Here is a 12,036-nt window from a genome sequence, read left to right as displayed (position 1 = left end):
GGGCTGGTTTGATAGAGCCAAGTGCCTCCTGCAATCTGCCAGCCGGAAGATGGGCAGGTCAGTTTTACTTGCAGGGAAAATCGCCGTAATTTGTTTTTGGGTCCTGTGGCTGGGAGTGGCCGGCTGGCTCCTGAAAATCTATGATACGCAGGATGGTTCCCATATGAAAGGTGGCACCAGTGCCGAGTCGGGCTGTTTTTATAGAGCCAAGTGGCTCCTGCAATCTGCCAGCCAGAAGATGGGCAGGTCAGTGTACCTCCAGGGAAAAGGGCCGTAGTTTGTGTTTGGGGGCCTGTGGCTGGGAGCGGCCAGCTGGCTCCTGAAAATTCACGATACGCAAGATGGTTCCCACATGAAAGGAGGCACCAGTGCCGAGTCGGGCTGGTTTGATAGAGCCAAGTGGCTCCTGCAATCTGCCAGCCAGAAGCCGGGTGGGTGAGTTTTGTTTCCCAGGGAAAATGGCCGTGCTTTGTTTTCCGGGGCCTGTGACCTGGAATGGCCGGCTGGCTCCTTAAAATCCACGCCGCGCAGGATGGTTCCCAGACCCAAGGGGGCACCAGTGCCGAGTGGGGCTGGTTTGATAGAGCCAAGTGGCTCCTGCAATCTGCCAGCCAGAAGATGGGCAGGTCAGTTTTACTTCCAGGGAAAAGGGCCGTAGTTTGTGTCTGGGGGCCTGTGGCTGGGAGTGGCCAGCTGGCTCCTGAAAATCCCCGATACGCAGAATGGTTCCCCGATGAAATGTGGCACCAGTGCCGAGTCGGGCTGGTTTGATTGAGCCAAGTGGCTCCTGCAATCTGCCAGCCAGAAGATGGGCAGGTCAGTTTTACTTCCAGGGAAAAGGGCCGTAGTTTGGGTTTGGGGGTCAGAGGCTGGGAGTGGCCGGCTGGCGGCTGAAAATTCACGCCGCGCAGGATGGTTCCCAGACCCAAGCTGGAACCACTGCCATGTCGGGCTGGTTTGATAGAGCCAAGTGGCTCCTGCAATCTGCCAGCCAGAAGATGGGCAGGTCAGTTTTACTTCCAGGAAAAAAGGCCGTAGTCTGTGCTTTGGGGCCTGTGGCTGGGAGTGGCCGGCTGGCGGCTTAAAATCCACGCCGTGCTGGATGGTTCCCAGACCCAAGGGGGAACCTGTGCCTAGTCGCATTGATTTGATAATACCAAGTGGCTCCTGCAATCTGCCAGCCAGGAGATGGGCAGGTCAGTTTTACTTTCAGGGAAAAGGGCCGTAGTTTGTGTTTGGGGGCCTGTGGCTGGGAGTGGCCGGCTGGCTCCTGAAAATCCACGATATGCAGTATGGTTCCCAGATGAAAGGTGGCACCAGTGCCGAGTCGGGCTGGTTTGATAGAGCCATGTGGCTCCTGCAATCTGCCAGCCAGAAGCGGGTTGAGTGAGTTTTATTTGCCAGGGAAAAAGGCCGTGGTTTGTTTTCCGGTGCCTGTGGCCTGGAATGGCCGGCTGGCGGCTTAAAATCCACGCCGCGCTGGATGGTTCCCAGACCCAAGGGGGAACCAGTGCCTAGTCGGATTGGTTTGATAGTACCAAGTGGCTCCTGCAATCTGCCAGCCAGAAGATGGGCGGGTCAGTTTTACTTCCTGGGAAATGGGCCGTAGTTTGCGTTTGGGGGCCTGTGGATGGGAGTGGCCTGCTGGCTTCTGAAAATCGGCGTTACGCAGGATGGTTCCCAGATGAAAGGTGGCACCAGTGCCGAGTGGGGCTGGTTTGATAGAGCCAAGTGGCTCCTGCAATCTGCCAGCCAGAAGCGGGGTGGGTGAGTTTTGTTTGCCAGGTAAAAGGGCCGTGGTTTTTTTCCGGGGCCTGTGGCCTGGGATTGGCCGGCTGGTTCCTTAAAATCCACGCCGCGCAGGATGGTTCCCAGATGAAAGGTGGCACCACTGCCGAGTCGGGCTGGTTTGATAGAGCCAAGTGGCTCCTGCAATCTGCCAGCCAGAAGTGGGTTGAGTGAGTTTTGATTGCCAGGGAAAAGGGCCGTGGTTTGTTTTCCGGGGCCTGTGGCCTGGAATGGCCGGCTGGTTCCTTAAAATCCCCTCCGCGCAGGATGGTTCCCAAACGCAAGGGGGCCCAGTGCCGAGTCGGGCTGGTTTGATAGAGCCAAGTGGCTCCTGCAATCTGCCAGCCAGAAGATGGGCAGGTCAGTTTACTTCCAGGAAAAAAGTCCGTAGTCTTTGTTTGGGGCCCTGTGGCTGGGAGTGGCCGGCTGGCGGCTTAAAATCCACGCCGCGCTGGAGGGTTCCCAGCCCCAAGGGGGAGCCAGTGCCTAGTCGGATTGGTTTGATAGTACCAAGTGGCTCCTGCAATCTGCCAGCCAGAAGATGGGCGGGTCAGTTTTACTTCCTGGGAAATGGGCCGTAGTTTGTGTCTGGGGGCCTGTGGCTGGGAGTGGCCTGCTGGCTTCTGAAAATCGGCGTTACGCAGGATGGTTCCCAGATGAAAGGTGGCACCAGTGCCGAGTCGGGCTGGTTTGATAGTACCAAGTGGCTCCTGCAATCTGCCAGCCAGAATATGGGAAGGTCAGTTTTACTTCCAGGGAAAAGGGCCGTAGTTTTTGTTTGGGAGCATGTGGCTGGGAGTGGCCGGCTGGCGGCTTAAAATCCACGCCCCGCAGGATGGTTCGCAGACCCAAGTTGGAACCACTGCCAAGTCGGGCTGGTTTGATAGAGCCAAGTGGCTCCTGCAATCTGCCAGCCAGCAGATGGGCAGGTCAGTTTTACTTCCAGGGAAAAGGGCCGGTAGATTGTGTTTGGGCGCCTGAGGCTGGGAGTGGCCGGCTGGCGGCTTAAAATCCACGTCGCGCAGGATGGTTCGCAGACCCAAGTTGGAACCACTGCCATGTCGGGCTGGTTTGATAGAGGCAAGTGGCTCCTGCAATCTGCCAGCCAGAAGATGCGCAGGTCAGTTTTACTTCCAGGGAAAAGGGCCGTAGTTTGTGTTTGGGGGCCTGTGGCTGGGAGTGGCCGGATGGCTCCTGAAAATCCACAATATGCAGTATGGTTCCCAGATGAAAGGTGGCACCAGTGCCGAGTCGGGCTGGTTTGATAGTACCAAGTGGCTCCTGCAATCTGCCAGCCAGAAGATGGGCAGGTCAGTTTTACTTCCAGGGAAAAGGGACGTAATTTGTGTTTGGGGGCCTGGGGCTGGCAGTGGCCGGCTGGCTCCTGAAAATCCACGATATGCAGGATGGTTCCCAGACCCAATTTGGAACCACTGCCAAGTCGGGCTGGTTTGATAGAGCCATGTGGCTCCTGCAATATGCCAGCCAGAAGATGGGCAGGTCAGTTTTACCTCCAGGGAAAAGGGCCGTAGTTTGTGTTTGGGGGCCTGTGGCTGGGAGCGGCCGGCTGGCTCCTGAAAATCCTCGATACGCAGGGTGGTTCCCAGATAAATGTTGGCACCAGTGCCAAGTCGTGATGGTTTGATAATACAGAGAAGCTCCTGCAATCTGCCAGCAAGAAGCGGGGCGGCTGAATTTTGTTTCCAGGGAATGGGGTGGTGGTTTCTGTTTGGGGGCCTGTGGCAGGCAGTGGCAGGCAGGCTCCTGAAAATCCACGATACGCATGATGCTTCCAAAAGAAAGGTGGCACAAGTGCCGAGTCGGGCTGGTTTGATAGTACCAAGTGGCTCCTGCAATCTGCCAGCCAGAAGATGGGCAGGTCAGTTTTACTTCCAGGGAAAAGGGCCGGTAGTTTGTGTTTTGGGGCCTGTGGCTGGGAGTGGCCGGCTGGCTCCTGAAAATCCACAATATGCAGTATGGTTCCCAGATGAAAGGTGGCACCAGTGCCGAGTCGGGCTGGTTTGATAGAGCCATGTGGCTCCTGCAATCTGCCAGCCAGAAGCGGGTTGAGTGAGTTTTATTTGCCAGGGAAAAAGGCCGTGGTTTGTTTTCCGGTGCCTGTGGCCTGGAATGGCCGGCTGGCGGCTTAAAATCCACGCCGCGCTGGATGGTTCCCAGACCCAAGGGGGAACCAGTGCCTAGTCGGATTGGTTTGATAGTACCAAGTGGCTCCTGCAATCTGCCAGCCAGAAGATGGGCGGGTCAGTTTTACTTCCTGGGAAATGGGCCGTAGTTTGCGTTTGGGGGCCTGTGGATGGGAGTGGCCTGCTGGCTTCTGAAAATCGGCGTTACGCAGGATGGTTCCCAGATGAAAGGTGGCACCAGTGCCGAGTCGGGCTGGTTTGATAGAGCCAAGTGGCTCCTGCAATCTGCCAGCCAGAAGATGGGAAGGTCAGTTTTACTTCCAGGGAAAAGGGCCGTAGTTTGTGTTTGGGAGCATGTGGCTGGGAGTGGCCGGCTGGCGGCTTAAAATCCACGCCCCTCAGGATGGTTCGCAGACCCAAGTTGGAACCACTGCCAAGTCGGGCTGGTTTGATAGAGCCAAGTGGCTCCTGCAATCTGCCAGCCAGCAGATGGGCAGGTCAGTTTTACTTCCAGGGAAAAGGGCCGGTAGATTGTGTTTGGGCGCCTGAGGCTGGGAGTGGCCGGCTGGCGGCTTAAAATCCACGTCGCGCAGGATGGTTCGCAGACCCAAGTTGGAACCACTGCCATGTTGGGCTGGTTTGATAGAGGCAAGTGGCTCCTGCAATCTGCCAGCCAGAAGATGGGCAGGTCAGTTTTACTTCCAGGGAAAAAGGCCGTAGTTTGTGTTTGGGGGCCTGTGGCTGGGAATGGCCGGATGGCTCCTGAAAATCCACGATATGCAGTATGGTTCCCAGATGAAAGGTGGCACCAGTGCCGAGTCGGGCTGGTTTGATAGAGCCATGTGGCTCCTGCAAACTGCCAGCCAGAAGCGGGTTGAGTGAGTTTTATTTGCCAGGGAAAAAGGCCGTGGTTTGTATTCCGGTGCCTGTGGCCTGGAATGGCCGGCTGGCGGCTTAAAATCCACGCCGCGCTGGATGGTTCCCAGACCCAAGGGGGAACCAGTGCCTAGTCGGATTGGTTTGATAGAACCAAGTGGCTCCTGCAATCTGCCAGCCAGAAGATGGGCAGGTCAGTTTTACTTCCAGGGAAAAGGGCCGTTGTTTTTGTTTGGGGGCCTGTGGCTGGGAATGGCCGGCTGGCTCCTGAAAATGCACGATATGCAGGATGGTTCCCAGATGAAAGGTGGCACCAGTGCCGAGTCGGGCTGGTTTGATAGTACCAAGTGGCTCCTGCAATCTGCCAGCCAGAAGATGGGCAGGTCAGTTTTACTTCCAGGGAAAAGGGACGTAGTTTGTGTTTTGGGGCCTGTGGCTGGGAGTGGCCGGCTGGCTCCTGAAAATCCACGATACGCAGGATGGTTCCCAGACCCAATTTGGAACCACTGCCAAGTCGGGCTGGTTTGATAGAGCCATGTGGCTCCTGCAATCTGCCAGCCAGAAGATGGGCAGGTCAGTTTTTCTTCCAGGGAAAAGGGCCGTAGTTTGTGTTTGGGGGCCTGTGGCTGGGAGCGGCCGGCTGGCTCCTGAAAATCCTCGATACGCAGGGTGGTTCCCAGATAAAAGTTGGCACCAGTGCCAAGTCGAGATGGTTTGATAATACAGAGTAGCTCCTGCAATCTGCCAGCACGAAGCGGGGCGGCTGAATTTTGTTTCCAGGGAATGGGGTGGTGGTTTCTGTTTGGGGGCCTGTGGCAGGCAGTGGCAGGCAGGCTCCTGAAAATCCACGATACGCAAGATGCTTCCAAAAGAAAGGTGGCACAAGTGCCGAGTCGGGCTGGTTTGATAGAGGCAAGTGGCTCCTGCAATCTGCCAGCCAGAAGATGGGCAGGTCAGTTTTACTTCCAGGGAAAAGGGCCGGTAGTTTGTGTTTTGGGGCCTGTGGCTGGGAGTGGCCGGCTGGCTCCTGAAAATCCACGATACGCAGTATGGCTCCCAAATGAAAAATGGCACCAGTGCCAAGTCTGGCTGGATTGATAGTACCAAGTGGCTCCTGCAATCTGCCAGCCAGAAGATGGGCAGGTCACTTTTACTTCCAGGGAAAAGGGCCGTAGCTTGTGTTTGGCGGCCTGTGGCTGGGAGTGGCCGGCTGGCTCCTGAAAATCGACGTTACGCAGGATGGCTCCGAAATGAAAAATTGCACCAGTGCCAAGTTGGGCTGGTTTGATAGTGCCAAGTGGCTCCTGCAATCTGCCAGCCAGAAGATGGGAAGGTCAGTTTTACTTCCAGGGAAAGGTCCATAGTTTTTGTTCGGGGGCCTGTGGCTGGGAGTGGCCGGCTGGCTCCTGAAAATCCACGATACGCAGGATGGTTCCCAGATGAAAGGTGGCACCAGTGCCGAGTCGGGCTGGTATGATAGAGCCAAGTCGCTCCTGCAATCTGCCAGCCACAAGCGGGGTGGGTGAGTTTTGTTTGCCAGAGAAAAAGGCCGTGGTTTTTTTTCCAGGGCCTGTGGCCTGGATTGGACGGCTGGTTCCTTAAAATCCACGCCGCGCCGGATGGTTCCAAGATGAAAGGTGGCACCACTGCCGAGTCGGGCTGGTTTGATAGTACCGAGTGGCTCCTGCAATCTGCCAGCCAGAAGGCGGGCCGCTGAGATTTTCTTCCAGGGAAAAGGGCCGTGGTATGTGTTTGGGGGCCTGTGGCTGAGAGTAGCCGGCTGGCTCCTGAAAATCCACGATACGCAGGATGGTTCCCCGATGAAAGATGGCACCAGTGCTGAGTCGGCCTGTTTTGATAGAGCCATGTGGCTCCTGCAATCTGCCAGCCAGAAGCGGGTTGAGTGAGTTTTATTTGCCAGGGAAAAGGGCCGTGGTTTGTTTTCCGGGGCCTGTGGCCTGGAATGGCCGGCTGGCTCCTGAAAATCCACGCCGCGCTGGATGGTTCCCAGACCCAAGGGGGAACAAGTGCCTAGTCGGATTGGTTTGATAGTACCAAGTGGCTCCTGCAATCTGCCAGCCAGAAGATGGGCAGGTCAGTTTACTTCCAGGAAAAAAGTCCGTAGTCTTTGTTTGGGGCCCTGTGGCTGGGAGTGGCCGGCTGGCGGCTTAAAATCCACGCCGCGCTGGATGGTTCCCAGACCCGAGGGGGAACCAGTGCCTAGTTGGGCTGGTTTGATAGTACCAAGTGGCTCCTGCAATCTGCCAGCCGGAAGATGGGCAGGTCAGTTTTACTTGCAGGGAAAATCGCCGTAATTTGTTTTTGGGTCCTGTGGCTGGGAGTGGCCGGCTGGCTCCTGAAAATCTATGATACGCAGGATGGTTCCCATATGAAAGGTGGCACCAGTGCCGAGTCGGGCTGTTTTTATAGAGCCAAGTGGCTCCTGCAATCTGCCAGCCAGAAGATGGGCAGGTCAGTGTACCTCCAGGGAAAAGGGCCGTAGTTTGTGTTTGGGGGCCTGTGGCTGGGAGCGGCCAGCTGGCTCCTGAAAATTCACGATACGCAAGATGCTTCCCACATGAAAGGAGGCACCAGTGCCGAGTCGGGCTGGTTTGATAGAGCCAAGTGGCTCCTGCAATCTGCCAGCCAGAAGCCGGGTGGGTGAGTTTTGTTTCCCAGGGAAAATGGCCGTGCTTTGTTTTCCGGGGCCTGTGACCTGGAATGGCCGGCTGGCTCCTTAAAATCCACGCCGCGCAGGATGGTTCCCAGACCCAAGGGGGCACCAGTGCCGAGTGGGGCTGGTTTGATAGAGCCAAGTGGCTCCTGCAATCTGCCAGCCAGAAGATGGGCAGGTCAGTTTTACTTCCAGGGAAAAGGGCCGTAGTTTGTGTCTGGGGGCCTGTGGCTGGGAGTGGCCAGCTGGCTCCTGAAAATCCCCGATACGCAGAATGGTTCCCCGATGAAATGTGGCACCAGTGCCGAGTCGGGCTGGTTTGATTGAGCCAAGTGGCTCCTGCAATCTGCCAGCCAGAAGATGGGCTGGTCAGTTTTACTTCCAGGGAAAAGGGCCGTAGTTTGGGTTTGGGGGTCAGAGGCTGGGAGTGGCCGGCTGGCGGCTGAAAATTCACGCCGCGCAGGATGGTTCCCAGACCCAAGCTGGAACCACTGCCATGTCGGGCTGGTTTGATAGAGCCAAGTGGCTCCTGCAATCTTCCAGCCAGAAGATGGGCAGGTCAGTTTTACTTCCAGGAAAAAAGGCCGTAGTCTGTGCTTTGGGGCCTGTGGCTGGGAGTGGCCGGCTGGCGGCTTAAAATCCACGCCGCGCTGGATGGTTCCCAGACCCAAGGGGGAACCTGTGCCTAGTCGCATTGATTTGATAATACCAAGTGGCTCCTGCAATCTGCCAGCCAGGAGATGGGCAGGTCAGTTTTACTTTCAGGGAAAAGGGCCGTAGTTTGTGTTTGGGGGCCTGTGGCTGGGAGTGGCCGGCTGGCTCCTGAAAATCCACGATATGCAGGATGGTTCCCAGATGAAAGGTGGCACCAGTGCCGAGTCGGGCTGGTTTGATAGTACCAAGTGGCTCCTGCAATCTGCCAGCCAGAAGATGGGCAGGTCAGTTTTACTTCCTGGGAAAAGGGCCGTAGTTTGTGTTTGGGGGCCTGTGGCTGGGAGTGGCCGGCTGGCTCCTGAAAATCCATGCGGCGCTGGATGGTTTCCAAATGAAAAAAATGGCACCAGTGCCAAGTTGGGCTGGTTTGTTAGTACCGCGTGGCTCCTGCAATCTGACTGCCAGAAGATGGGCATGTCTGTTTTACTTCCAGGGAAAAGGGCCGTAGTTTGTGTTTGGGGCCCTGTGGCTGGGAATGGCCGGCTGGCTCCTTGAAATCCACGCCGCGCATGATGGTTCCCAGACCCAAGGTGGCACCAGTGCCGAGTTGGGCTGGTGTGATAGAGCCATGTGGCTCCTGCAGTCTGCCAGCCAGAAGCGGGGTGTGTGAGTTTTGTTTGCAGGGAAAAGGGATGTGGTTTCTGTTGGGGGCCTGTGGCTGGGAGTGGCCGGCTGGCTCCTGAAAATCCACGATACGTAGGATGGTTCCCAGACCCAAAGGGGTACCAGTGCCAAGTCGGGCTGGTTTGATAGTACCAAGTGTCTCCCGCAATCTGCCAGCCAGAAGATGGGCAGGTCAGTTTTACTTCCAGGGAAAAGGGCCGTGGTATGTGTTTGGGGGCCTGTGGCTGGGAGTGGCCGGCTGGCTCCTGAAAAACCAAGATAAGCGGGATGGTTCCCAGATGAATGGTGGCACCTGTGCCAAGGCGGCTGGTTTGATAGGGCCAAGTGTCTCCTGCAATCTGCCAGCCAGGAGCGGGGTGCGTGAGTTTTGTTTGCCAGGGAAAAGGGCCGTGGTTTGTTTTCGGGAGCCTGTGGCTCGGAATGGCCTGCAGGCTCCTGAAAATCCACGATACGTAGGATGGTTCCCAGACCCAAAGGGGTACCAGTGCCAAGTCGGGCTGGTTTGATAGTACCAAGTGTCTCCCGCAATCTGCCAGCCAGAAGATGGGCAGGTCAGTTTTACTTCCAGGGAAAAGGGCCGTGGTATGTGTTTGGGGGCCTGTGGCTGGGAGTGGCCGGCTGGCTCCTGAAAATCCACGATACGCAGGATGGTTCCCATATGAAATGCGGCACCAGTGCCGAGTGGGGCTGGTTTGATAGAGCCAAGTGGCTCCTGCAATCTGCCAGCCAGAAGATGGGCAGGTCACTTTTACTTCCAGGGAAAAGGGCCGTAGTTTGTGTTTGGGGGCCTGTGGCAGGGAGTGGCCGGCTGGCACCTGAAAATCCACGACACGCAGGATGGTTCCCAGACCCAAGGTGGCACCAGTGCCGAGTCGGGCTGGTTTGATAGAGCCAAGTGGCTCCTGCAATCTGCCAGCCAGAAGATGGGCAGGTCTGTTTTACTTCCAGGGAAAAGGGCCGTAGTTTTTTGTTTGGGGGCCTGTGGCTGGGAGTGGCCAGCTGGCTCCTGAAAATCCACGATACGCAGGATGGTTCCCAGATGAAAGGTGGCACCACTGCCGAGTCGGGGGTGGTTTGATAGAGCCAAGTGGTTCCTGCAATCTGACAGCCAGAAGATGGGCAGGTCTGTTTTACTTCCAGGGAAAAGGGCCGTAGTTTTGTTTGGGGGCCTGTGGCTGAGAATGGCCGGCTGGCTCCTTAAAATCCTCGCCGCGCATGATGGTTCCCAGACCCAAGTTGGCACCAGTGCCGAGTTGGGCTGGTTTGATAGAGCCATGTGGCTCCTGCAATCTGCCAGCCAGGAGCGGGGCGGGTCAGTTTTGTTTGACAGCGAAAAGGGCCGTAGTTTGTGTTTGGGGGCCTGTGGCAGGGAGTGGCCGGCTGGCACCTGAAAATCCACGACACGCAGGATGGTTCCCAGATGAAAGGTGGCACGAGTGCCGAGTCGGGCTGGTTTGATAGAGCCATGTGGCTCCTGCAATCTTCCAGCCAGAAGCGGGGTGTGTGAGTTTTGTTTGCAGGGAAAGAGGCCGTAGTTTGTGTTTGGGGGCCTGTGGCTGGGAGTGGCTGGGTGGCTCCTGAAAATCCACGATACGCAGGATGATTCCCAGACCAAAGGGGCACCAGTGCCGAGTGGGGCTGGTTTGATAGAGCCAAGTGGCTCCTGCAATCTGCCAGCCAGAAGATGGGCAGGTCAGTTTTCCTTCCAGGGAAAAGGGCCGTAGTTTGTGTTTGGGGGCCTGTGGTTGGGAGTGGCCGGCTGGCTCCTGAAAATCCACGATAAGCGGGATGGTTCCCAGATGAATGGTGGCACCTGTGCCAAGTCGGGCTGGTTTGATAGGGCCAAGTGTCTCCTGCAATCTGCCAGCCAGGAGCGGGGTGCGTGAGTTTTGTTTGCCAGGGAAAAGGGCCGTGGTTTGTGTTGGGCGCCTGTGGCTGGGAATGGCCGGCTGGCTCCTGAAAATCCACGATATGCAGGATGGTTCCCAGACGAAAAGTGGCACCAGTGTCGAGTCAGGCTGGTTTGATAGAGCCAAGTGGCTCCTGCAAACTGACAGCCAGAAGATGGGCAGGTCAGTTTTACTTCCAGGGAAAAGGGCTGTAGTGTGTGTTTGGGGGCCTGAGGCTGGGAGTGGCTGGCTGGCTCCTGAAAATCCACGCCGCGCAGGATGGTTTCCAGATGAATGGTGGCACCAATTCCAAGTCGTGTATTACCATGTGACTCCTGCAATCTGCCATGCAGAAGCGGGGCAGCTGAGTTTTTTTTCAGGGAAAAGGGCCGTCGTTTGTGTTTGGGGTCCTGTAGCTGGTAGGGGCATCTGGGTCCTGAAAATCCATGATACGCAGGATGGGTTCCAGACCCGTGCTGGCTCCAGTGCAATGTCGGCCTGATTTGACTGCGTCAAATATCCCCTGCGTTGCTCAGTTCAAAGAAATCTTGTGTCCTAATGTTCTCACAGAAGACTGTTAAAATTTGTCTATTTTTCTGGATTTGTTTTTTTCTTTTTTCTGTGCCTTCTACTTCTCTCCACTGCTTGAGAACTTTGACCATTATGTAAGTTGACCTAATGTAAAATTCTCGTAGTAAAGTAAGAGAAGCCAGTAAAGAAAGGCAAATTTGTTAATTGCAGGTGGAAAGAGGGAGGCCAACGAAAGAAAACAAAAGAACAATAATAATGAAATGCTCCCCTGTCTTCTGTGAAAAGTAGAGGCGCAGACAAGAAAGAGCAAGTGCAAAATTCTCACTAGAGAAACGCACTTTATCTGACTAAAGTAATTTCCGGTGCATTTCTTGCGTTTTTCTCATGCCAAACATATTAATCATTGAAGGTGTCCCTTTCCTCTTTCTGGAATACAGCTAGGAAGATGGCTGTGTCATTGCTGACAAGCTGCTATTCTCAGAGGTGTCCAGCTGAAAGTCCTAGATCAATGGATTTCCTCTGTCACTTTGATATGGCATGACTTACAGTTTCAGCAACTGAACTTGCCAGCCTTACAATTCTTTGCCCCTTGAATGGTCAGATAGGCTCCTTGGCAACTGGCATTTGTAAGGACACGAAACTATGCAGAATTTGTACCATGAGATGATGCCAAATGAGTCACGCCGGTAGATTAACTAGGACATGCAAGGCATGAGAGCACAAGAAGAGAGTACACAAGAAGACAGTACAATCTCCTTTTTTCTGAAACACTGTAGAGATCAAATTGAACACAAAT

The sequence above is a fragment of the Zonotrichia albicollis genome, chromosome 35 (genome assembly GCF_047830755.1).
Source record: "Zonotrichia albicollis isolate bZonAlb1 chromosome 35, bZonAlb1.hap1, whole genome shotgun sequence".
NCBI classification, from domain to species: Eukaryota; Metazoa; Chordata; class Aves; order Passeriformes; family Passerellidae; genus Zonotrichia; species Zonotrichia albicollis.
Note: the sequence above shows the minus strand (reverse complement) of the source record.